Source organism: Mytilus californianus, unplaced genomic scaffold, assembly GCF_021869535.1.
Source record: "Mytilus californianus isolate M0D057914Y unplaced genomic scaffold, xbMytCali1.0.p SCAF_2, whole genome shotgun sequence".
In the NCBI taxonomy this organism is placed as follows: Eukaryota; Metazoa; Mollusca; class Bivalvia; order Mytilida; family Mytilidae; genus Mytilus; species Mytilus californianus.
The window spans coordinates 94631377-94654344 of NW_026262668.1; the positions used below are offsets into that span (position 1 = coordinate 94631377).

The 22968-nt window shown below is 32.3% G+C and overlaps 1 long non-coding RNA gene across 1 annotated transcript in view; it reads left to right on the top strand.

Moving 5' to 3' along the window:
* Positions 1-22968, top strand: part of LOC127730461 (uncharacterized) — a 40792-nt gene that overhangs the window by 10705 nt on the left and 7119 nt on the right. The gene's annotated exons all lie outside the window — the stretch shown is intronic.

The window sequence follows — 22968 nt, forward strand, 5'->3', positions numbered from 1 at the left end:
AAGAAATTACTAATAGTGTTCACTACAAGTTGTTTCAGGATCTTAAAAAACACATTTTAGGAAATTCCAATAGCGAAAAAAACATTAAGCATCTATTTTGAATAAAAAAAATCCTTCAAGGGAAAAATAATTTGATTGATAGCGTTGAAAAACTAAATAAAATTGTTTGCGAGAAAAAAATTTCTGACTCCGAAAAAAAACCATACCCCCCTCTCCCCCAACCCCTTTAAAGTAAAAATGGTTGCTCTCTAAATAATCCTTTGCTTGACGGTAAAAATTTTGATCCTTGTCATATGTCTCTATTCTAAAGCATTGATTTAAAAAAAAACAGGGGTTCTAACTCCCGGACCCCCCTCCCCCCTTGGATCCCGGTCGTCGGGTTTCTAATCAAGGGGATCCAATAATCCAAACCACAAAAATGCCTGAAAACAATTAAAATTCTTTAATTTACCAAACGACTAAGCCTTATATATGATTTAAAAGAATTAGAATTCCATCTCCCCATGGATTGTATTTCTTCGTCCATTTTGCCTTTCAAGGCTGTAGTAGTTGCAGCCCCTATTCGGAATGAATGCGTATTAAACTCCTCAGGATTCAAACTTAGAAAATTTAAAGCAGACCTTAAAACAGCTAAAAACTGAAAAAGAGTCAATTTATTATGATTAAGATGACAAAATAGTTGGCCTTGACAATCTGGACCTAACTGTAAGTAATCTTTTAACGTTTTGACAACACAAAGTTCGTCATCATTATCAGTTGAAAACAATATTAAAGTTGTTGAACAACCAATTTGATCCGTCTTTGAAGACATAATTGTAACAAACACTTCAGAATTAATATCATCAAATTTAATATCTGAAATTTTTACAACATTGATTATCAGCATTTTTGTTAACATATGTGATTTCTCAAATTGTTATAAATCCAAAAAAGGCTAAAGCAAACGCTGCCCTAAACAGTTGTGTCTCATAAATTGACTTACAAACATGGTGAAGAATTAATATAGCCGTTTTAAAACACCAACAGTAATAGGTTTTCTTGAATCAACTCTTTTACCCAGACGCTGCATACCTTTAAACAATTTTTCCAAAATGAATGATTTGTTATAATAATTCCAATTATTTATTTTCAACCTATGATTAAATCCTGATAGATATGTTTTTGCAGTGGTGTAGGAATAACAATTTTTTGAAAGATATGCAACGTAATTAATTATATGATCAACAGGAGGTGGCCAACTTTCCTCTATTTGAAAACTGGTCCGAAATTTACTAAATGAATAGATTGCATTTTTATACACATTCATTGTATTTGAAGAAACAGAGTGCTGTAAAAGTTTATTCACTTCGTCTTTAAAAGGTTCCAGAACTCCACTGGAATTGAATTTGAAAAATCGCTGGCTAGTGGTGCTAGACGTCGAAATTTCTGAAAATTTGCACGAGATAATGCATCAGCAATTGCATTGTCCTTTGACAAAATGTGAACAGCTTTAAACTGAAAATTACCAATTAGTGAACAGTAAACAATTTATCTCAAAACTGACTTAACTCGTTCAGATTTGCTTGACATTTTGTTTAAAATATTCACTTCTGCCAGATTATCAATGTGAAAAAGTATGTTTTTCTTGTAAAATTTATCAAACCACAAAAATATTGCAAGTTCTTTTGGAATGATTTCAAGATATGTTATATCTTTATTTATTTCTGAACTATTCCATTCTTTAGGCCACTCGAGAAAAGTCCATTAACCATTAAGATAAGCTGCACACCCTTTACCTAATTCACCAGCACTATCAGTATATAGTTCAATATCAAAATTTGATATCCATCCTATAATCCCATTAAACTGTTCCGAAAATAACTTCCACATCAACAAATCAGTTTTCATACCTGATGTCACCCTCATAAAGTGAAACGGTTTTGAAACTCTGCCCATGGTCGAAACAAACGACAACTAAACGCTCTTCCAGCAGTTAGAGCCTTTGTGCAGAAAGCTAATGAACCACATATTGACTGCAATTCTATAAACGTTACTTTTTTCATGGCTGGTAACTTAATAATTCTGTCTAAAAGTTCTTCAACCTTTTTATGTGGAATTTTAACAAGCATATTAACAGTATCAATTGTAAGACCCAGATATTCAATCAGTGTAGTTGGACCTTCAGTTTTTTCATTTGTAAGTGGGACTCCAATATCTTTGCAAATTTTATCATACTGAAACATCAGAATCTGATTTGCCACCAAATAAAAAATCATCCAAATAGTGGTCTAAATTATTTGAACCAGACTTGCTTTTTAAAACCCAATGCAAAAAAGGTTGAAAACTTTTCAAAAATAGCACATGAAATTGAGCAGCCCATTGCCATTGTCTTTTCTATGTAGTATTCATCTTCAATTTTAAAACCAAGTAAGTCAAAATCTCCTGGATAAACCGGAAGTAATCTTAATGCTGACTTGATGTCCATTTTTGCTAATTTAGCACCTTTTCCCAGTTTCTTAACCATATTAACAGCATTATCAAAAGAGGATATTTAACAGTGGTAAACCTTTCATCAATGAAGTCGTTAACACTGCTCAATGGCGGATATGATAAATGAGTAATCAGACGAAGTCCCCCAGTTTTTTTTTAGGAACTTATCCAATTGGAGAACATATAAGATTAGAAATTGGTCTTTTACAAAAAAGACCTGCTATTCTTCCTAATGATATTTCAGATTCAATCTTACTTCTAGCTCCAACAGGATTTGACAAAACAGATTTTAAATTTTTTGATTCAAATGGAAATCTTGGTCCATGATAATTCAAACTAAATCCAAATTTAAAACCATTAAACAAAATGTGTTTGTCCTGTTCATTAAGATAATCTTTTAAAAATAACTCTAATTGTTCAATATTAATAGGTGAATGTCCCATCTTCCAAATATCATATCTATGCTCTGACAATTTTGAAAGAAAAGTTAATTGCAATTCATTTGATTAAATCTAGGCACGGAATACCTTGTGTTAAATGGTGGCCTATATCTATTTTGTTGAACAAATGAAGGCCTGTTTTGTCGAAACTGGTTAGACATTTGAGATCTATTTTGGTTAAACATTGGTGGCCTCAATGATCCATTAGGAAAACCTTGGTTACCTTGTAACCTATCAAATCTAACACATGATAAGGCTGGACGTTGTAATGAACATTTCATACAGTTATGTCTATAAATACACTGAGATTTCTGACAATATCCTTTAAATTTATAATCATAACAAGGTTTTTGTAAGTTAGCCTGATAGACTACAGGATTATATGTGCCTTGCGATCCCTTTGCAATGAATTTCAACCAAAGAAAGCCATCAATCTCAGACCAAGACTTGGGGTGATTTAGTGATACACGTAATCTAAATTGTCTATCATACTGGTAAACTCTGTCAAAAGGTGCATCTGATATAGCATCTCTTAATATTGACATGTATGTAAACAAGTCTTGTGCTAAGCTAGCATGCTTTTGAAGAAGTATTTAAGAAAAAAATGCAAATGCTTCAGTCCACAATTCATTGGTATTTATTGTATTGACCTTTGAAGGTTTATTAGAAATGACAAGCATTCCATTTTCAACAGTAACACTTTGTTTCTGGTCCAAATTGCTGTAATATTGACTATTTTGTTTAAGTAGAGTACCAAAATCAACATATTCAAAATTCCAAATTTTCTCTTTTATTTGCTGAGAAACAATTATATCAATTTCATTAGCACAAGACATTAACAAGGGACCAGTTTTATTTAAAGTATTACCCGGTCCAGCCTGAACTGCCGTAGTTTTCAGTTGTTTCTGAGGTGGAGGTTGATTATTTGGCTCCACAGGTTAATCTGCTTGTTGAAGCTCGGGCGCAGAACGCCTTCTATTTCAACGTCTTCCTCTGTTGACCACTTGGGCAACTTCCTCAGGGACGGGTTCCTCTTCTGGTGCTGGTGCTTCATGAGGAGCAGGTTGTTGAACCCCAACGTTGTTTACCCTGGGCATCAATCTCCGGCGAATTCCATTTCTTCTCCTAGGCACTCTTATTTACGCTCTGGTAACCTTGTGAAATCTTGTTGAAAAGTAATCGTGGGATGAAAATTGAGCGGGAACACGTGTTTATATATGACCAAAGTCCACGAGGCGCTTCAAAGCATATTATTTCGTATGTTTGAATATATTGTTGTAAGGATTTAGATGGCAAACCGTAAATAATGGACTGACAGTACATTCGAAATACAATAAACAAATAAATGAATTTTTAATGCAATAAATCAATTTAATTATTAGATCATTAAATTTTATTAATAAATGTGGCAATGTCTTAATTTTAATTGATGCTGTGGAGTTTAAAGGTTAATTTTACAACACTAATTCTATGTTTATCAAAAAACTGATGCAGTATTTGATAAAATAAAAAAAAAGAACAATTGAATGTCTCATATAATAAATTTGAAATGAAAATAACAAAATATTTGAAAATGATAATTATATAAATGCCTGAAACTTATTCGTTAAGTATCGAATCTTTCACAGTGGTGGATAGGAGGCTCATAGATAAGATATTAGTGATATTATATAAAAGGCTTTTCGTGATTGGACAAAATATTGAAGCACTTTTTTATAAAATGATATCCATGAAGCATGCTAATTTTTTGCAACATATTTTTTTTTTTCAGAAGAACTATTATAAATTACCTAAGCAACGTTGAGATTATATAAATAAAAAAAAGCATGTGTAAAAAACATGTAAATAGTATTTGAAGTCAACCTGAAACGGATTGAATACAGTTAATTGGTTTGAACTTACAGTGAGATGAGAGTGTGGGCTTTATATTAAAGGCTTCACTGTGACTTTGAGTTAAAGAAATTGTGAAGTTAAACGGGAAAATGTGAGAAAAAAAATCAGTTGAAATATTTGGATAATTGAAGCTACTATGATAATTAATAAAGGTCCAATACATGAAGATAAATGATATAGACGTGATTTCTTTAAATAATGCATATCATAATCAGAATATTATAACCTAAGCGCAGTAATTATGTCATGAAAGGCAATAGGACATTATCGAAAATAATAGAAAAATTTGAAGTCAAAACGTTCAAATTAAAATCGTCGTTTTTAGTTTTATTAGTTGATCCTTGAATACATATTAGAATAATTCATTCGTTTTAATATGAACCATTTGTAGAAATACGCATACTTAAAAGTTGTTTTCTTCAGTAAAGAGTGTTGGGATACAGGATGAAAACCCCGTCACAAAATTGATTCGTAATGGAGAAGGTATGATAAGACCACAGTTTTGCCTTTTTCCATAACAATCAGAAAATATTAAAAATCATATAGCATCCTATATATATCAACAAGACATTTGTCTGTTATGTGTCGGTATAAATATTTGTTTTATTCTGTCAAAAATCTTTTCGTTTCGTGTTAGGTACATTGCATTTGCAGAAAACTAGAAAAGTACCAAATTTCTTGAATTTTAGAATTCCACATTACTATTTTGATATCAACAATCACCTAACACAGAAAGATAATACTTGTTGGAAGTGAAACCTTTCTTTGGGTAATGATACTTAATGTAATATTACATTTCATCCAAAGGCATGTATACAATTGCCAAACATATCATCTCATTTGTGTCATTTTATTTATTTCATTGGTGTAAAAGTGACATCTAAAATAACAGTATTGGACTTTACTATATTGTCAAAGTTATTTATCAACAACATTAACAGACTTTTGAAAGGATCGAAAAATTTTACTACTTTTCTTTATAATTCTTTCAATGACGGATGATCAACGTCTTAGTTTGGTACATTTGCATAAAATAAGGAGATATGGTATGATTGTCAGATAAATACAAAGGTGTTTCTTGTTTCTCATTTTGTATATAGATTGGACCATTGGTTTTCCTGTTTGAATTGTTTTACACTAGTCAAGCCCTTTATAGCTTGCTGTTCGGCGTGAGCCAAGGCTCTGTGTTGAAGGCCGTACTTTGACCTATAATTGTTAACTTTTTATACATTGTGACTTGAATTGAAAGTTGTCTCATTAGCACTCATGCCACATCTTCTTATTTATAAAGCACAAACATAACTAACTAAAAAAGTATCGATCTGAGTGCTCTAGCAGTTACTGAAAAATATTCGAACGCCACATACAACTAATAAAAAAACATTCAGGTCAAAATATCAATCATTACATAGCCAAAGGATTTAAATTAAGTCTAAAGATATTATACAGTGTTTGAAAACATAAGTTTGTGCAATGCCAAAATATAAGTATCGATGGGATATAGAACCGTAAGTATAAATAAAGGTATAGCAATACACATCTAGTTACATATTAATTTATTGGTAACAAATCAATGTTAGTACCGATAAAAACAATATTTAAAGATCGTGTTTTAGTGTTAAATAAGAGTTTAAAGTACGTTATTCAAAGTATCGAATGAAGGTTATCTAAATTTACGGGCTCTTAAACAAACTCGCCGTAATAATATGGATGTGATATCCCGCAAGTAATAATACAGCCATACTTCCAAATCAATATTTTTTTTCTATAGCAGAATTTAGTAAAGGTTTTAAGCAATTTGTGGTAACGGTGTAATTTACCAGTGATACATACATTACGTTACGTTGAAATCTATAACGTTATTACAAACACGGGCATAGTGAACGAGTTGGAATATATAAACACCATAAGTTGGGACCAAAGGTACAAGTACAGTCAAACTTCCATATCAATTTTTTTTTCTTCTACAGAATTTAGTAAAGGTTTTAAGTAATGTGTGGTAACGATATCCCTGACTTCGTAATTTACCAGTGATACATAGATTACATTCATTGAAATCTATAACGGTATTATAAACACGGACATAGTGAACGAGTTGGAATATATAAACACCATAAGATGGAACCAAAGGAAAATCACTGTCCAAAAAAGAAAATTCACAATAGGAAACAAAACATCGTCCCTTTTGTCGTAAGTTTTATGTATAGAGTTTTCCGTTTGAAACTGTAATATCATAATCTATGAAAGGGCAGCTATTGCTGTTTATATTAGATTTATGCAAAGTAAGTTGTTCCCTTGGGGGAAATTGCATTAATATTTTAAGAGATTTCTTGATTATTTGAATCAAAAAGGCAACGGTAGGTGTTGAATTCATCAATCAAATATCAAATGTAATTTAGACGAATCTTTACTGAGTATTGCAATAAACTGTAATTTATACTAATACAGAAATAAAGTCTTCTATTAAAGGGGCGCAACTGGTGTCCATGGGAAAGTCTACAACCTGTCGATAAACTGTTTTGCCGAAATGTACATAGATGTGATACCACTGGTTTTTCATATTTTTGGAATTTGCTTTAATTATTGACTCATCAAACTTGTTATAAAACTATCATATCATGGTTTTTCTTATACATTTTTCAGTTATGCCAAAACCGCTATTATTTAAATAATACGAATAAGATGAAAAAGTTTTTTTTTATTTGTAAGCTGTATGCTTTACTAAGTATCTTTTTAAATATGTTATAACTATTATTTTCAGTAATAAAAAAGGGTAACAGAGGTACTGTGAAACGTCATATTTAAGGGACAGTTTTAAAAGATTTTGATTAAACAACACAAAAGATGTTTATTTAACGGTATATAATCAACCTCTACAGCAATGGTATTGGAAATTTTGACCTCTCCAACCTTTACATAATTATTTATCATACAACGTTCAAACCCGATTAAACGCAGAAGACTAATTTGGTTTCAAGAGAAAGGGAATGAACAATGTAAACGCAAATACCTTTTCTCTTAAGGGAAGGGACAAATAATACGCTGTACAAAAAAAAAATCTTATTCTAAACAAATCTGAAAATAAAAACAATCAAGATCCTTGAACTTTTCATAGATAACTTTTTATGGTGTTTGTTGACATGTTTATCTAAATAAACTCGGTGTCCTTATAAAAACCGCTATTTTGGATTGAAATTAGCCGTCATCATAAGTGTATGTTGCCATTAGGTCGGTTAATTTTTGGTGTTTAATGCTGCTTTTAGCACTATTTGCTATATCGTTGCAGCCAGGATTTATTGTTTGAGGAATCCGTAGTGCTCGGCGAGAACCACCGATCTTCGGCAGGAAAACTGCCAATCCTAGTCAATTAAGACTGCTACTTTCGGAGTTCGAATTCAAAACCTCAGTGCTCGGCGAGAACCACCGATCTTCGACAGGAAAACTGCCAATCCTAGTCAACTGCTACTTTCGGAGTTCGAATTCAGAACCTCAGTGTTGACAATCTAGTGATAAAGTAGATGATCACTCGGTCATTGATGTCTGTAGCCATTTTGAAATAACCCACCACTTGTCCGAAGTACAAATTATGACCGTCGTGAAAAATTCGGTCATGATATACCGTTTCGATTTCCTTAAACCTATCATAATCTTAAATAAAGGAAAATAATATATGCCTTTCTTTACAAAATAACTATGAAACGTATTGACAAGTTATTATGAAAAAGGCGAATTTTTTAATTGATTCAATGGGGCTGAACAATCTTACACGCACTAAACGAAACCCTGGATTAAAGAAAACAGTACTTTTATAATGTTCTTCCTCGCAAATTTACAATTGATCTTTAAATAGGTAGCAAAGGCTCGCATACCAATGCTATTTTTTTTAAATTGACCCAAGCTTGCTTTTAGCGGAATTCGTAGGCCAAGGTGATGCTAACACTAAAGCTGTCAAGGAAAAAACACACATGCAGTGTGATATAATCAAATTTCATACTATAACAAAGAATTCTTATAAATACTGCCATAATTTGACTGCATTTAAACAACTATGGGACACATCAAAATGTTTGTTAGTTAAATTTCATATAGCAGAAAGCAATGTTTAAAGTATGCTAACAAATTCGATTTGGCAAGCAAAATAATTTAAAATTTATTGTATTACTTGATATTATTTCATCATTTTGATACTTTGAATTAAAGTTGAATATTGTGTATTTAACCGCCCAATCCCGTTGTATTTACAATTAGATATGTTCGAAATTTCAGTTCAGGCACAAGGTTTCTTGCTTCAAATTTTGTTTGAAAATTGATGTGTAATAGTCGAACAGCCTTTGTTAACGTCTTCTTTATCATTTGATAAAATTGCAAAGGGGCCTTCTTAAAAATCAATTTTCTCGATTCATGTAGTGAAAATAATATCCGCACAACCCCTAAATCGACCGACAATACATTTAACTAAAATCAGTTACGAACTTTTTGCTTCAAAATTTGATTGACAAGTTCACATTTAGGCATTCGTTGACAATAATGGGTTATGGATTAAATGATGATTTCCTCGATCTCCTATATTGGAGGTGAAGATTACTTACAGATACAGATACAAATGGCGTCCGCTGTCGGAATTCAACAACGACACGAAGTTGATGTGTATTCATTTAGTTATTAATTAAAATATTTTAAGTGTGTCTTATTGATTTTGAGAAGAAACTCCACCTTCACTTTAGTATATTTGTAACACTCCCAAACGTGTCCTTCCCCCCAAACGTGTCCGATTCCCCCAAACGTGTCTATTCTCCCCAAACGTGTCCGTAATATTCAATATTCCCCAAACGTGTCCGATTTCATAACCCCCAAACGTGTCCGATAATTGTTATTCGCCAAAACGTGTCCATTATTACACGCCAGAACGTCTTACGTCTTTTACCGCTAATACATGCATGTCCCAAATCAATAACGTTTACGGCAATTCTATGATGGGGGACAAAGTTGATGAAGAGAGCATTTATTAGCATTAGTTTGTTCAATGCCAGTTGTTAATGATTAGCATAAAAAAAATATTGCAAATTCAATCTGTAACATATGAATTGACTTTTGACTGAAATTGATTATTGTCCAGTTGCAAGTATTTCATGCTCATTTAGAGCGAACATACATATAATTCTTGTACTGTTGAATAAATCGTTTAATATGTAAATTATTTTGTACTAGTAAACTCCGTTGATGCATTTTATATTACTCCAAATATTGCACTTTTTTTCAGCAGAATTGACTTCCTTTCTTTCAACAGTTCTGATATTTTAAAAGCTCTTAAAATCATAAACTGGGAATCAGGTTTTTCAATAAATTTTAGGTTTCGAACATCATTAAAGACACACGAACAAGAGACATAACGTCCAGTGCCAAATATTTAATGCATTATTTGAAAGATATCATGTTAGCAATAAAATAAATTTGTCATTTCGGGGCCTTTTATAGCTGAATATGCGGTAATGTTCTTTTATCATACCGGAAATTTAAAATAAAACCTAAATTCTAACGGTTATTCGGGATAAACATTAGTTGGGATTTTAATTTAAAAAATTCAAGAGCGAGTAAAAACGATTTTTTATGACTTCAGTAAGAAACGCGCAGACAATGAGACATTCTCCCTTCACGAGGTGTCTGATTTATTATCTTTACGTATTTATGATATTGACACGAATGATAATTCCAGTAAAAAAATATGGAAACATTTGGGGGATTGGACACTTTTGGGTGTTTTTTTTTAAATGGACACGTTTGGGCGTTTATACAAATGACAAGCTTTGGCGCTGTTTTACATGTTTTGCAGTTCAGTGACGTCGATGTAGACACGTTTGGGGGAATCGGACACGTTTGGGGGGAAGGACACGTTTCTGAGTGTTACATATTTATTAGAAACAGTCTTTTCTGCAAATAGATGGGGTTACACTAACGTCCTGACGATTGTCCTGAACAATATGAAAATGTTAATTACTTTTTCATTATTAGAAGGATTGACTTCAAATTTGGAACCAAGCAAGATGTTAATATTTATTCAATAAATACAAGAAAAAAAATTAAAAAAGATTTTTTTGTAGAGTTTAGAGGAAACTTTAAGAAAATTTGACCTGACCAACGTCGACTTTGTACTAAGTAATGTCCTGAACGATATGAAACTGCTAGATGCTTTTTTATTATTGTAAGGATTGACTTCCAATTTAAAACGAAGCAAGATGATAAACTTTATTTAATAATTATCAGGGAAAAAAGGGTAAAAAACAAATGCTTAATACTTTTTTTTATTATGATAAGGATTGACTTCTTATTCGAAACCAAGTAATATTATTACATTTTTAATACATTTGAAAAATTGGAAACAAATTTTCAAAGGTAACAAAAACTTAACCTGACCAAATTCTTCCTTGTTCTCATTAATGTCCAAATCGATGAAATAAAGGAAAATAGCTGGGTATTTTTTAACTTTATTACCATTTAATCATTTGTTAAATGAAGTTAAGAAAGAAGGTGCACTTTTTTGTTTTCAAGCAAAGTAAAACTTGACCTGACCACCTTCAACTTTATTAACTTAATACACAAATAAAAACGTTTGTAATCATTGAAAATATATTTATCCAATCCATAAGACACACCGTCCAAAGCAGAAAAAGATTGTTAAGTGAAAAGATAGGGGCAATATAAGTACAGGTTGCTGACTGAGTATTGTTCACCCCTCCGTTCATAACCCTATTTGTTAATTTGATTAAGTGTAAGTAATGAAACTAATTACTGAGTTATTAAACCCAATTATATAACAATAAAAGTGAAATGTGATCAGCTACCTATAGTAATGATTTTGATAACTAAGTAAATGCAAGATGCAAGATTTAAAATAAAAATCTGTAAAAAAAAATAAAGAAAAAAGAAGTTGACCTGAACAAATAAAATTAAATCACACCTATATTAATTACTGTAACCACAAATTGGAGAGTTAATTTACCTATCTATTTTTGTTTATTTAGTTATTGTGTAATTATACATGTCAAATACAGGCAGGAAATGGGCTTCGTTTCATTTCAAAATGATGTGTATAAAAGCCTACAAATTAAAATTATGTTATAATCACATAAAACTAGATCACACAGATCTATCAAGAAATAAATACATTTATACACACAATTTTCACTAACAAAACAAAAAAGATATTCAATTAAAGTAAAAACTATATAACAAAAACACCGAACTCCAAGGAAAATTCAAAACGGAAAGTTCCTTTTCAAATGGCAAAATCAAAAGCTCAAACACATCGAAAGAATGGAAAACATTAAATAAGTTAAAATAAAAATAAGTTTCGAAAGCACAATTTAGGGGGTCTCATTGGGGGATTCTGATCCCGGATCCCGCTTACTGTTTTGTCAGATTCCCGTATCCCGCGTACACTATGTATGTAAGCAATTCTCTTTTTTTTTTTAATTTCCCGTGTCCCGCTAGACTTCATTTCCCGTTTTCACGGCACAATAATTTGACTTTCACGTGTCACGCTTACAAAAAATCGGCAATCCCGCGTCACGCTTAGACCCCAATGAGACCCACAATTTAGTCACGGTAACCTACAACAGTGGAAATAACTACAATATAGGAGTTAAAATTATACAATATTTTTCAATACAAGATAATACAATATGAAAGAAACTACAACTCATCATAAGATAATACATTGAACCACAATACAATATGATACAAACTACAACTCATCATAACACAATACATTTAACAACAATACAATATGATACAAACTACAACTCATCAAAACCCAATACATTGAACCACAATACAATATGATACAAACTACAACTCATCATAACACAATACATTTAACAACAATACAATATGATACAAACTACAACTCATCAAAACCCAATACATTGAAACACAATACAATATGATACAAACTACAACTCATCATAACACAATACATTGAAACACAATACAATATGATACAAACTACAACATAGCATAATATAATACATTGAAACACAATACAATACACAATTTTCTGTTCAACACTGTTTGTCTTCATAGAAAAGAGGCGCTAATTCTGTTGATTGAAATCCGGATATACGTGGGAATTTTTTCGCTATGATATTGATGCACACATTTATAATTTCTCGAATACAAGTTTGTGTTCAGAATTCAAACCGGCAACCCAAGGTATATTGTTGGCTTTTTTGGCGTCTGCTAATACTTTGCGCTTTTTCAAAGGAAGTTGGCAAGTACTCTTCGGTGACACGGACGGCGATTTAACCTGTATTTCATCTTCATCCACTGAAAATCACATTTGCCCCTTGTATAGGTGTATCACAATTGTTCATATCATATTCCGTGCATTTGAATTTATTTTTTGTGTTCTATTTCGGTGTTTCCGTTGTTGACCATTGTTTCCCTGGTGTTTCTGGCATATTGACATTTTCCACTATTTCTGAATCCGACGCTGTTAAAAGTACGGTTTCATCATAATCATTTGGACGAGGTTCCTTTCATCACTTATCACGTTCATAAAAAATTGATTAGATTACCAAGCTAGTGATTAATCTAGTCATAATTAGCCCCTTATCAGATTAACAAATAGAGCTATGACAGTAGGTGTACATGTAAACAATACCCACATTCAACAACCGGTACTCATATTTCCCTTTCGTTTTATTTCAACCTCATTTTTTCTGCAATCAATGTTGTATTATTGTGATCGGATATTTATGTTATCAATAATTGAAGGTAAGAAATACAACATTTTCTGCCAGTCAGAAAATAGATCAGGACAAGTTCGGCATTGGTCAGTTCATCTTTTTCTACCCTTACAATAGTTGTTCATATATTTTTTGTATAACAGTCATTCGAATATTAAAAAAATATTGATAGATTACAAACTTGAAGTCATTTATTTAAGAAATGAAAATATTATTTCCATTTTTCAAACGATCGTGCAATTAAATATGACACATAAATGATGTTTTCGCTTTTTTACCTGTAAAACGAAAGGAAATTTGCGCTCCAAAGACTATGCACATTTGTGCTGTAAACTTTGATAAACCTGAACTAAACTGGGAGGTATGAAAATTTGCCACTGGAAGAGATATGTTGTTTTAATTGTTTTAATACTGTTGAAGATGAATATCATGTTATTTTACATTGTCCTGTTTATAATGATCTTAGACAAATTCTTTTTACTGAATCTCTTAAAATTAATGAACATTTTAATAGTTTTACAGACTGTCAGAAAAATGGTATTTTTATTTTCAAATCAAGATATTATTAGATTATGTGCCAAAACCTGTAATTTTATTCTGAAAAGACGCCGAGAAGTTTTATATTGTAAATAATAAACAAATAATTTGATGTATATTTTTACCCATCTTCACTAGCAAGGGTAACGATCCAGTCCCTCCTCTTCACCCTTGGCGGATTAAGATAGAATCTCGGATCCACGAGGTAATGATTTCCATTGGTCGCAGTTGTTACTGGCTGCATCCAATCAAAACGTGCCTTTTGGATGATCACGTGTAAATGTAGAAAATGTAAATAAACAATTGCCACGTGCTGATTGTGCAACATGTGTTTACCCCCAAAACATATGACGATATTTAGTAACAATTTTAAAGTTCTTAATCAACTAAAAGAAGTTCTTGGTTATGTTTCTTGCGCAAATGTTGGAATGTCAACGTATATTTTCGGTTCCAGCTTTACGAAGTTTGTAGATACTAGACGCAATCATTTTTACACCTCCACACTGAAGAGAGTTCAAGTGCTGCCATTGGTCAAGAGTGATGTAGTATGAATGGGCATGACTTTTATCTACCGGTAGATGGCGCAACATTGTTATCACAACTGTTGGCATAATCTGCCAAGGGTGGAGAGGAGGGGACTGGATCGTTACCCTTGGCTAGCGAAGATGATTTTTACCATTTAAGTTTAATATTTATTAATGTATATACATGTTGTTTTAGTTGTTATCGTCTCTCATAAATCTGTACAGATTGGCTTATGTATAAAAAATGTATCTTTTATAATTGTATTGTATAATTGTATGCATAAGGTGAGACGTAAATAAAATATTGAATTGAATTGACTTAATTGACCGCCATTTGCGCTTTTACCTATGATATTTTACCTGTAATTTTAACTAATTTACCAAAGTCATGAAAGGTATTCACATATTCTTTGAAAGTTCTCCCGCACAAACGACACAATCATGAAAACATTATTCGGGTAGACGATGGAGAAACGATAATGGAAATTTTATGGATGGAACATTTGAATTATGCCCTAAATCTTCCAGCAGCTATATACAATTCGTGAATTTTAAAAACGGTAGCTATTTTCCTCGAGTATCTATTTCATTGCATGGAAGTCCGAGGAACAAACCATCATAGCTTATCTAAGCTTATTTCAATTTGTGAGGATTTTTTTAACCATCTGCTGTTCATGTTGACATAATGTTGATAAAACACAAATGTCCTTTTTAAAAATACACAAATGTCCATTAAAAAAAGCGCAAATGTCCTATCAAAAAGCCCAAACGTCCCGTGCCGATTCTAATACTACCACACATAGTTAGATTAAGAAATATATAGTCATAACACCGACATGATCAAAGAGAACAAATACTGCACGCCTGATAACAGTGTAAGTTTTGACAAGACCCACGTAGATTAGTTTTGTCTGATTCTTAATACTAATTTAATAAAATTATATTATATTATGATTTTATTTTAAATAAATACATGTATAAGATACCATCAAATGGATTTTAAATCAGGTGAAATATAAATTTGTGTTTTTTTAAATTCTCCAAATCATATATCACATTGGAAACAGCAAATTATACATAATCATAATTCAACCAGTTACATGCAGAGTTATCGAACATTATTATGACTGAAATAGTTGCATATGTCAATTTGAAAAATAATGCAGTTTTTTATACGGCATGAACCTTAAGCTGTAACTAAAGACAACCACTGACGATGTTCCTGACTTAGTGCAGGCTTATGAATATTTGTCGGGATAAAACATTTTTATAGGCCTCAATCCTCATCTTTTAAAGTGGAATATTGGGAAAATATCATTTACTCTGACAAAATAAGAGGCTAACCGAAATGATATGTATATAGACTAGGTTTAATGACCTAGGATATATGATTCATCAATCACTTCATGAAGTGTAACGATCGTTTAAATATGTCATTTAATAGCAATAAATATAAAGTACCGTTACTTTCTTTATGTTTTTATTAAAACAAACTGAATGATGTTAGATGTGTTTTTAGGTTGTTGAACTAAAAAACTAGAATTTAACGAAAATAAATATTTGTTAGAGTTCCGTTTGCTCACTCTTTGGTTTTTAATGAAGTGTTTGTAGAGTGTTGATTGCATTTTTGTCGTTTGTCAGTTTTTTCGATTATTTTGTCTGTCTCTTTTTGACTAGTCTGAGATTGCTCTGACGTCGGACGGCCTTTTATGGGTTGTCTAGGACAGTTGGGCGTCAGAGCGCTGTTCATGTAGAAAACATGAAAATTGACGACCCAAACGGCCGGCAAGTTCTGTCAGAGAATTCGTAATAGATCCATTTTATGTAGATATATAATACATTATTCGATTTCTTTTTCATTTTTCATTTTACTCCACAAACATTTTTATTTAAGTACATATCCCCTGTAGCACAAAAGTTTCAGCGACATACTTTCACTTTGAACAAGATATTCCGATCTAGCGTTATTTCCTGATGGTTCTTGTAATCATGGGAGCTAATTTAAGCAAGTCGATTTCAATGATTGCTACGCTTGTATCGATTGATTGGATGAAGAGGCAAACGTGTCACCGGGATCATGTTCATAAACTCAGAGTTAGTATGTACATAAAAGTGACATACTCGTGGCTTGAAATAGATTAGGAATCGAATGATAAATGATTTATCTACATGAATGATTTTTTACTATTTCGAGACAGAAACTTAGCAATGTCCATGTTATCTATATGGACTGCTATAGTGCGGTGAAAAATAGGCAACAAGTCGTATGGTTTATACTCCTCGTATAATACACGACTAAAACGGGTCTTAGATTAAACATGGATATGTCTACTTTATTTTTTGTCGTTAGTAATTCGAATTGTCACATTTTCATAAAAAAAAACGTTTTTCTGAATAGACTATTTTTGTAATTTTGACTTTTTTGTAATTCACCTCTGTTTATTTGGACCTCTTCTTCAAGAGAATTTCATTTTTGGAAAAAAAAACATCTTTCGTTACAAAACTTTAATTGCTTGTCCATATAAGTACATATTTGCAACTAATTGTGTAATAACCGTCTTAGACATCCTTAAAGTTCTTCCTGATAAAAAAATTAATAGCAGGTATAGTAAATTCTAAAACTATTGATGATAAAAATTGATGTGAAAAACTGCTCTTAACCGAAGCCACTCTTCTCACAGTCATTAATTTTTAATTAGCACTCAAGTAATATTTCAATTTACTACTTTTTTGCTATTATAATATTAATGTTTAGTTTAATGTTGTTATGTATAAACACATTTGTTTATAAATGTTAATGATTTAGTAGATTTGCCTTTTTGTGTCAAAAAACAAGTTCTTATTATATAAAAGCAAAATCATCGCTGGACATTTCGAGTGAAAATTCTGCACTGATTCGTCCAGTACAATGATTACTTGTGCTATTAAGCTTCATTGTTTTGAAGGGAGATGTAGCAGCTGCAAGCTCTTGAATACCGAATGAGTTTGGAAATGTATATCCCATTTGCAGGTGAAGTTGGTATATTGCTACTTTGGTGGGGGAATTTATGATTTCAAAATTAAAATCGTCTCGTTTGTCATAGATTCTGGTAATGAGATGGCCGCTTATGTCAAATTCGATGTATAAGTCTAAAATTGAGGCGGAGGAAGCCGTGTCTGTTGTTCCTTTAATTTCTAGTTCTGGATGATATATCAATGGAACCCAATCAGAAAAGTTTGGATTGTTAACGGTAAGAACATCATCAATATATCTGAATGCACATGAAACTGAATGATCTGGCTTCTTGTTTTTGACAAGTGTCTAAAGGAACTCCGACTCATATGAAAATAAGAAGAGGTCGGTTGGGAGAGGCGCACAGTCGTTCATATAGGAATGCCGACAACTTGTTGAAAAAGTCTACCTCCAAATTCAACAAATATGTTGTCAATTAGAAACTCCAGCATACTGATCACATGTTCCTCGGTGTAGCATGTTTTATCTTTTTGTTCACTATTAACAAAATATGCAGTATGGTATCCAAAAGCAATAGATTTATAGCGTATGCTACCATTTATATATTGAAAAGCATTGTGGATTATTTCTATTAGAAGATTTTTCAATTTCATATCGGAAAAGGTTATTATTTGTACCCCTAATCAAAAGACTATTTACCGACTCCGGAGTACATAATTTTTCGACATGTTTCCTACTCTGTGCTACTACATTTTGATTTCAAGTGCTCCGGAAGGGTAAGCTTATTCTGCTCCACATATGTGATAGTCCAATTCGGCAGGTCACATTTGAAGAATGTAATTACAACAATTGGAACACATACATCGTTATCTGTGAAACAGATATTCCAAAACGGTCAATCAACTCGCGATGGTGTCCGTGAAATTTTTCGAAGGGATGATTTCAATCTCACCACTTAAAACTCTTTGTTCAATAGCTTCCTTGTAAGCTCTGGAATATCGTATCAACTGGGATATATAAATACTCCATATAAAGGTGCTGTTGGAATGTTGCTACATAGAAATGGAAAGTTCACAATTGGGAAGCTGAAATCATCTCTTTTGTAAAGTTTTGTTCTCAAAACCGACATAGCTTGATAATACAATTAATTATCTAATTACTACCACAATTTTATATTAATAAGTATTGTAATTTTCTTTGTTATTAATACATGTTATATCAGTATTACAAACCTAATCTTGAACTCTATCCTATTCTTTGGAAATTTATAGAAATTTAAATGTGACGTCACATTGTGAATCGATTTCTTCGGCTAACATATAATACGTTGTTCGGCTGTGCCTTTTTTATGTGCTGATTTAGGTTGTTTTATGTATTCGTTTTTATTCTGTAGTTAGTCACCACATCGGTGTTAACATGTATATCTATTATATAGTCATTTTTATAAATTTATTGTTTGCAAAAGTATGAATTATACTAAATACTAAGGATTTTCTTATCCCAGGCATATAACCTTAGCCGTATTTGGCACAACTTTTTGGAACTTTTGGTCCTCAATGCTCTTCAACTTTGTACTTATTTTGGCTTTCGAACTTTTATGATCTGAGCGTCATTGATGGGTCTTATGTAGACGAAACGCGCGTCTGGCGTATTAAATTATAAGCCTGGTACCTTTTGATAGCTATTATTTGTGTGTCTCTGTCCTGTATGTTCTCCCATTTATTTGTATTGTAGTCCTGTCATGTAATCTTGTCATTTTAATGTTATATTTAACATTGCCATAAAAGCGGGAGGTTTGGCTAGCCACAAAACCAGGTTCAACCCACCATATTTCTTAAAATGTCCTGTATCAAGTCAGGAAAATGGCCATTGTTATATTATAGTTCGTTTCTGCATTTTAGTGTTGAGTTTCTGTTGTGTCGTTGTTCTCCTCTTATATTTGATGTGTTTCCCTCAGTTTTAGTTTGTAACCCGGATTTGTTTTTTCTCTATCGATTTATGAATTTCGAATAGCGGTATACTACTGTTGCCTTTATTTCTCAACCGATCATCATTGTAAATTTCTAGACGAAAGTCAAGATATGACGCAGACTTAACTGTATCTGTTGTCTTTTATTTCAAGGTTCGATGGGATAGATGAGTTCAACAAAGTCACCAAACTTTGAATTCAGTGAAAGGACCTCATCTATATAGCGGAATTTGAAGTTAATAATGTTAGCTTCTTTTCATTCTTCCTGAGAAGCTCTTATCGGATATATGATAGATGATATCGGATATGTTCCTTATGTCGTAACTACAATACCCTTCCCTTTTCACGAATGTGACTTACCGAATTAGACTATTTACCGGATTTGTAATAACATAAGCAACACGACGGGTGCCACATGTGGAGCAGGATCTGCTTACCCTTCCGGAGCACCTGAGATCACCCCCAGTTTTTGGTGGGGTTCGTGTTGCTTAGTCTTTAGTTTTCTATGTTGTGTCATCTGTACTATTATTTGTCTGTTTGTCTTTTTATTTTGGCCATGGCGTTGTCAGTTTGTTTTCGATCTATGAGTTTGACTGTCCCTCTGGTATCTTTCGTCCCTCTTTCTTATATGCAGTCATCCTCATATGAATAAAGGGACAAGTCGGCAAGAAGCGGAGCACAGTTGGTTCCCATGGGAATGTCGATTGTTTGCTGAAACACACGTCCTCCAAAGGTAACAAATATGTTGTCAATCAAGAAACCAATGGTCTTTTAATGCTTGCCTGTGGCACATGCAGTTGAATGATATTTCTCTTATCGGAAATGAAAGATGATTGCTTTCAAAGTTCTTAAACAGATGTCAGATTGGCAAACTGTGATATTAATGAATCTTTTCTATTTGCAAGAAAGCTAGTTGCAATGTTGTATTATCAAAAAAGGTAAAATAAACAGTGTATACACTTGCCCTAAATATATTGAGTATAAAACTTGCTACTAAGATACGTGTCTGACCAAGCCACTGCCTGATGAATTCACGTTTAGACGCCATTTGCTTCAAGCATCCTTCCAGAAATGATTCACATATGTAAACCACCTCCTAGGTCTATAAAATTTGGTTGGATTGGAGCCATTATTATTCTAAGTTCCAATGCTTTTGTATTTTCTAAAATGACTTCACAATGTCTCAATCCTGTGTATACGCTTTTCTTGTAAGTAAAGCATGGACAACGGATTTGTGTTTTAATCAGATAAACAATGTCTGTAATTAGTACAAAGTGACAAATTAGGTTCTTAAGTGTAGAGACAATTTTCCTTTTCTAAATGAGGATGTTCCTGTTATCGCTTTCTATGGCGTGTACATAAGTTAACTTATATAGTTTTCTACATTATGTTTAATGACCCTTATCTTCCATTAACAAAAATAAAATGTTCACATGGTTAGAGATACCACAGACGTTTGAATCTATAAAAAATGTATCCGGTATCAGCATCTTATCTGTTAATATACTGTTTCTCATGAAATCTTATACAAGACAGTGTTTCTCATCCCATATTCTATTAAAATGTCGTAAGTAAAACTGAAAAATTGAAAAATCACATATTTAAACTCGGGAAGTTATTGCATCTTTCATCAATAGAAACTGGCATGTTTCATACAAAATTTGTTTTCGATGGTCTGACAATTTATAATACTTTCTGGCGTCCCACAAGTACTGCCGATTTCAATTGATTTCATGATTAATCTTCCTAAAAATGTTACATGTTACAAGTGTTATGTTTTTCCTTTTTGCATGATTGTCACTATCCAACCTAAATTTATGGCAACCTTAACTATTTTCTATGGAATTGAATACGTTTTGAAAAAGCTTTTCAATCGAGGAATTATCTTTTCGGCAATATTTGGCAAAACCTTTTGAAATTTTGGGTCCTCAATGCATTTCAACTTTGTACTTTATTTGGCCTTTTTTCTTCTTGGATTTGAGCGTCACTGATGAGTCTTTTGTAAAGAAACGAGCGTCAGGCGTAAAATATTTTAAGCCTGATATCTATGATTAGTTTATATTCAATGTTATACTTCTTTGGTTCCAATTTAGTGGTCATCATGTTGGAAGCTTGACTATGCAGATTTCTATTGCATTATATGTGTTACTGTTACCATATATGGTATGTTGTACCAAATCAGACTATTGACCCAATGTGTAACGCTGTAGTTTGCAATTTTATTTTTTTCTGAGGTGTTCGTGGTTGGTGTTGTATCTTCTACTGTCCTATATTATTGGTACTTAATATGATAGTTTTAATGTTTTATTGTAATACTCAAAATAATTCGTTTGCTTTCAGCAGAATCTGTCATGCATAGACAACTGTTCATGCCATGTAAGTGAAAAATGTTGCATGATAACAAATCTTGTAATGGATGACGGAAATGGCGATGAAGAAGTACAGATCTGGGAAGCTTTGAACATCTGCAGTACGCTCCAAAACGAAAGGGATAAAATAAATAAAATGAGTGTAAAGAAGTAAAACTGACCAGCAAAAGATATTTAAGTCATCAAACTACCCAATTGAAAGCATTTTTATGGGAAGAAGCAATACAAATTCGTGTTGTAAACAATATGACACAATCATTAGGACGTCAACTATAACCTTACTGTGTTACTGCTTTCGGTCAGATACATCGTATACAAAGTTTGTTGATTAATAATTTTGTAGTACTTTCTTTGGCGACAATTGATATTTTTCGTGAAATTTAAGTCATTTGTAAGGTCATAGTCATTTCACTTTATATGGTTTAAAGCTTCATATTTTGAGTTTTGAAATTAAAAACGTCGTTTTGAGAAATTGTTCTGAAACAAATATCTAGGATTTAGTTGTTACACAAAAATTTCCTGGTAATGAAGTCAAATTAAGATAATTGTGTTACTTAAAGAATATTGATATAGAAAAAAAATCAAAATCAAAATTAAAATACATCAAATTTTTTCAAAACATTGTAACGTTGACCTTTGAGCTTAGTTTAAAAAACAGGGACATTTCTGATCCTTACATCAGGCATATTCTAAGTATGCAAGGTTTCGTCTTTCAAATGATACATAATCTGTCCTTGGTCACCGCGTTCCGCGCTCTGACGTCCCACAGCCTTAGCAAGTCATAAAAAGGCCGTCAGACGTCAAAGAAATCTCGGACTATCTTCGACTTATGGATGTTGATTCGCCCTTTGGTAACTCCTGCTTTTTTTTAAACTGAAAGGACAGTCGATCCGTTGTATATAGTACTAAATACTTGTTAATAATGAAATTATCTCACAGAATACAAGCTTATAATGGCAGAAACAGTGATACATCGACACAATGCACAAATCATTAAGAAAGAAATTACAAGTTAAAGTCGCGCACAGAGGGAACAACAAGACAGAAACAATATACTCGCTGATTATCAA